The 5,694-nt window shown below is 40.7% G+C and overlaps 1 non-coding gene across 1 annotated transcript; it reads right to left on the bottom strand.

Moving 5' to 3' along the window:
* Positions 1-379: 379 nt before the first annotated feature.
* On the bottom strand, positions 380-451 carry TRNAP-CGG. The gene has a single exon. It is a non-coding gene; the product is annotated as a tRNA-Pro (tRNA).
* Positions 452-5,694: the final 5,243 nt, after the last annotated feature.

The raw sequence follows: 5,694 nt of genomic DNA, 5'->3' as shown, positions 1-5,694 counted from the left end.
TGTGAATCCTTAGGATCCAATTCTTAATTAATAATTCCACCATTTGTTTATTTTAAGAGATCAGCCCAAATAATTATGTGAATCATACTGAGTTGAATTGATAATGGATTTCTTGGAAGGGGGCATGGTTATTTCTCCTTATCAAGGTAACTCCTCTTTTTCCATGAGAGAATGGCATGAGATTAATCAATTTGATATTTTGCTAAAATCCTAAAATTCAAAGGATATATGCTTCCATGGATCTAAGCAAGTTGGCTTGTCTTTAGTTGTTAAGTTAATCAATTGAGTTGGTTAGTCCAATCTAATTTTAAAAACACAACACTCACTATGTCCAATCAAGTTCTACAAAGATCACTTATTCATTTTTGGATAAAAAAATGGGGTGTTGCGAGAATCGAACTCACGACCTCTCGCACCCGAAGCGAGAATCATACCACTAGACCAAACACCCATTTACAAAATATTTATTCATTGTAGTTAAAGGTGATTACGCTCAAACAAAATATAAGAAAATAAATGTGTCTGCTATGGAAGAATTAAGTGTGAGGCTAATGAGTTATGGTTTGGTTACCTTGTGGGGATGAATTGAAATCCACCAAATTATGAGCTATTTAGTGTGAGCTCATAAACCTCTATCATGTTCAATACATGTCACCATGAATTGAGCGAGCTACAACACAAAATGAATTTTAAATCAGGACTTTGATACATATAAAAGAGGGAATCAGCAACCAAAGTCATCTCTTCTTATTGAAAATTTTTAAATACAAAATTTATTTGAAAAGGGTTTAAAAAAAATAGAACTCAGGTGAATATAGACAATAAGACATGTAAAAGATACATCTACTTCTCTTTGTGCAAGATTTCATTTTCTTTCCTATTTTTTTATTGCAAAGACATTGTTTCAGATATCAGTCTCTATTGTTCTATAAAGTTATTCTACTATGTTCCTCCTTGCAACTCATCCTTCTTTTTTAGTTCCTCAATGGGACCATCAGCTCTGAGTCTATTCCTACAAACTGTGAAAAAATAACCAAAAGTCTTGTATTTTTTTTCAAGAATATAGATGTCTAGCTCATTTGTTTAGTAGACATATAGATTTTTCAACAACTATGAGAGACTAAAATCTATGTAGACGAGCTCAAATAGTTTGAAACTTATGCAGTGCCACAACGGCATGATGATTTTCCAATAGTTTCTCCTACCATTACAAACAATTCCCTACAAAAATTAACTTGATAAAGTAGATAACGTTGCTTCCTTATCCCATTAAAATTTTATGATAGGAAAGGTAAAACTAAGATCTAAAGAATATGTGACATGGTCGTACTCATAGGGCCGCAAAACCTAAAAATACTCCATTTATAATTCAAATTGATGTACCATGAGCCACCAAAAATATATCTAACCCTCAAGTTTTTACAGTGGATGACCAATACATAGGAAACAAGGTAGTGTGCAAATGAGCTCAAAAGAAGACGATGAAGAAGAGGAGGTAAATGCATGTCAATTACTAGTGAGCGGGAGGAGGATAGGGATGAGGCAAAGCATGGGATGAGGCATACAACAATCTTTCCATGCACTGCCTCTTCCCTGGCTTGCTGTCTCCTATGTTGGTCTCTAACTTCCTCTCTTCATTCATTTGGTGCAAGGATGTACTAGTAATATCCTATATGTTTCATCCACTATTCTTGTGGAACACACTGCTTGCAGAGACCACTAATTCAAGAATAAGATTCATATAATCGATTCCTAATAGTTAAGACAAATATAAGGCGAGAAAGACGGAGCAAACCTGAAATGGAAGCACATGGCTTGGGTAGCTCCAAATAGGGTTGCCGAGAATCTAACTCTGTTCATCTTCATCCAGCAATGGGTAAAGGCATATGTGTCTTTTTCCAAAAAGAATATATTGATCCATTCAGAAGTTGAGTAGATGGAGGGGTCGGTGATGTGACTAGAAATGTTGACGTAGGAGAGACTTTGAGTGGAGAGCTGTGGACCGAGAGATAGAAGTTGCAGACCTCCACATATCACAGACAGAGTCAATGGAAACGTCAGAGTGAGAACTAGGGAGGGGTCTTTGGCACAAGCACTAAGACGCTTAAGTTAGAACTGTAGTCGAGCGAAATGGAGAAGAAGATGAACAATAAAATAGTAGAACAATAGAATTTGAGTACCTTTAGTTACGTTCATGTAAGTGAGTCTACCTGGCCAACGGAGAGGACCCATTTTTATACTTTTTATCATAACCTCTGTAATTAATAAGGCATCAAAAAATGTCTGGTGTTAAAATGTGTCGGGGGATGGAAGATGTACAATCTGTTGGTCCGGGTAGGCCGACTGGAGAGGGTTGAGTTACCTGAAACACTAAAATAAAACATCTTTCTCGACTTTCAACTCAAATTAATAAAGCAATTAAAATAGAATTAACAAATTAAAATAAATAAGTAAAATGTCACTATTTACATGGTTACAACCTAGATGGTTGTTAATCCAAGGCAGATAAAAGCTCACTGAGAATCTCTTTCGTTAAAGGCGTAGAAGCCTTTTACACACAATGAAAGCTCAGAAATGACTAAGAAACTGAATACAGAAGTTGTTACATCTTTTCTAGGTCCAGGGGTCTTTTTATAGACCCTAGAAAAATTTATCCGCAGGTTGAAGGCTCCTTCCATAGGGTAGGAAAGCGCCTCCAGTGAGACCAAAGGATAAAACTTTATCCTTTCCACAATGATCAAATTGCCTGGTCGAATGCGCCTTCCATGGCTAGTTGAAGGGGCCTTCAGCTATTGAACGCACCTTCAACTCCTGTTGAAGGCGCCTCTAGCAGCTCCATTGCTCCACTTTAGCTCTTCCGCTGCTCTGATTACCTGGATGATTTCGGTCAACCAAAATAGGGCTCACCCGAATCTAATTTCCGGCCTTCTCCTCAAACAGGCTTCCGCTTCGGCTTCTCGTCCCTCGAACGTCGCACATGTCCTTCTCGTCCATCAGTGTACTCTTTTGCGGCATCTCGTCCCTCGGACGTACCGAGCCCGTCGACTCTCTCCCATGTCATCCTTCTCACTTGCCGCGTCTTTCGCTTGACTTCTTGTGCTCCTAAGCTCCTGCACACTTAGACACAGGGATCAAAACATAACAGGACTTAACCTAACTTGGTTGATCACACCAAAAATAACCTTAGGGTTCCAACACAATCATCCTCTGAAGGAGCATACATTACATGTATATGAACCGTCTTTTATAACCTCCACAATAATATGGTTGAAAATATATAATATCAAGTAATGAAAGATGTACAATCACCCTCATAAGAAGATTCAATTGTGTGTATATGCCAGAATAAGGGAATATTTTCTGGTGAGTAGTTATTATTCTCTGACAAGTTGTTACGATTCCCTGACAATGTTGTCTCCTAGAGAAGATCGGACCAACCCAAGGTCTGGGTGGATGTATGCTGAGAAACTTACACAGGAGAAGTGGAGAGTTAAGTCTCATATGTCCGACCAACTATAGGACTCGACTAACTGTATGTTGAGAGAATTGCACAAGAGAGTGGGGAGCTGAGCCCCATATGTTGAGTTAGCTCTAGGGCCCAACCAGCTGTACACTAAGAGACCTGCATAGGAGAGTGGGGAGCTGAGCCTTATATGCCCAACCGGCTATAGGGACACCTGGGTTTATGCTGAAAATCTTACATTGGAAGAGTGGAGAGTTGGGTCCCGTAAGTCTGACCGACTCTGTGGCCGCCCGAGTTTATGCTGGAAACTCTACTTTTGAGAGGTGGTTCGTTCGGATACGTATACCCGGACTTTGACTACCACCTCACCTTGAGTTTGACCACCACATTATCTTGACTATTGACCCCACATTACCTTTGAGGTCACTCACAATACGTCGTATCACAAGTCTTCTCTTCAAATCTACTAGAAGGAGGCGTGAGTTCAACTGACTAGGCAACCTATTGCCAAGGCTAAATCGCTCACGACCACAAAGTTTAAACCATTGGGTCTATCGTATAACTTTGAATGAGTAGTTGAGGCAGACCGAACGAGCAACAGTAATGGTGTCGAGTGATATTTAATGAATGTTGAGCTGGCGGTGATATTTAAGGAATATTGAGCTAGCGACGATATATAAGAAATGTCGAGCGAGTGGCAATATGTAAGGGCCGAGCAAACGACGATATGTAAGTGCTGAGCAAGCAACGATATGTAAATGCCGAGTAGGCAGCGATATGTAAGTATCAAGCAAGCAGTAATATGTAAGTACTGAGCAAGCGGCGATATGTAATTACCGAGCAAGCGATGATATGTAAGGGCAAAGCAGGCAGCGATATGTAAGGACCAAGCAGGCTGCAATATGTAAGAAATACCGAGCGGACGGTGATATATAAATGTCGATCAGTTGGGAGTCCTACCAAAGTGAGTTGATGATGGGGACATGCCCATGTGAATTAGCGCTGGGAGTCATGCCCAAGTGAATAATTCGCGTGAGTCATGCACACTTGTAACTCAGATGAGCAGAGCGAGAGTCTGGGATATTGGCGCAAGAGCATACTTGTTTATAACTTGGCAGAATGAAACGAGAGTCTTGGACATAGGCACAGTGTATAACCCGAATGTCTTAAAGAGTGGAGGCATAATGTATAACCTAAATGCCTTGGAGCTTAGAGGCACAGTATAGGACTTGAATGCCTTGGAGATTGGAAGCACAATATATGACCCGAATTCCATGGAAAGTGACGGCACTGTGTATGACCCGGATACTTTAGATCTTAGAGGCACAGTATATGATCTGAATGTCTTGGAGAGTGGAGGCATAGTGTATGACTTGAATGCCTTGAAGATTGGAGGTATAGTGTATGAACTAAATGTCTTAAGGAGTCATGCCCAAGTGAATCTAGAACAGCCGAGCAACTCGAGAGTCTGGAATATAGACATGACAACATGCTTTCTTATAACTCGGCTCAAGAGTTTGGAATATAAGGGTGAGAGTATACTTGCTTATAACTCAGTCGAGTGACATGAGAGTCTAGGACATAGGCATGAGAGCATGCTCGCTTATAACTCGATCAAGTGGCTCGAGAGTTTGGAAGATAGGCACGAGAGTATGCTCACTTATAACTTGGTAAAGCATCTCAAGAGTCTAGGATATATGCACGAGAGCATGATCGCTTATACCTCAGCCGAGACACTTGAGAGTTTGGGATATAGGTGTGAGATCATGCTCGCTTATAACTCGGCTGAATAGGTCGAGAGTCTGGAATATAGGCACGAGAGCATGCTCACTTATAACTTGGTCAAACAGCTAGAGAGTCTGGAATATAGAAGTGAGAGCATGCTCGCTTATAATTCGATCAAATGGCCTAAGAGTCTAATATATGTGTGAGAACATGCTCACTTATAACTCAGACGAGCGGCTTGAGAGTCTGGAATATAGGTGCGAGAGTATGCTCGCTTATAACTCGATCGAGCGGCTGGAGAGTCTGAAATGTAGGTGTGAGAGCATGTTGGCTTATAACTCGGTCGAATGGCTTGAAAGTCTCGGATATAGGCACGAGAGCATGCTCGTTATAACTTGGCCGAGTAACTCAAGGGTCTGGGATATAAGTGCGAGAGCATGCTCGTTTATAACTCAGTCAAGTGGCTCAAGAGTCTAGAATATAGGCGCAAGAGCATGCTCGCTTAT

This window comes from Zingiber officinale, chromosome 3B, assembly GCF_018446385.1.
Source record: "Zingiber officinale cultivar Zhangliang chromosome 3B, Zo_v1.1, whole genome shotgun sequence".
Classification (NCBI taxonomy): Eukaryota; Viridiplantae; Streptophyta; class Magnoliopsida; order Zingiberales; family Zingiberaceae; genus Zingiber; species Zingiber officinale.
The sequence above is the reverse complement of the archived record's forward strand: the minus strand, read 5'-3'. Positions and strand labels throughout refer to the sequence as shown.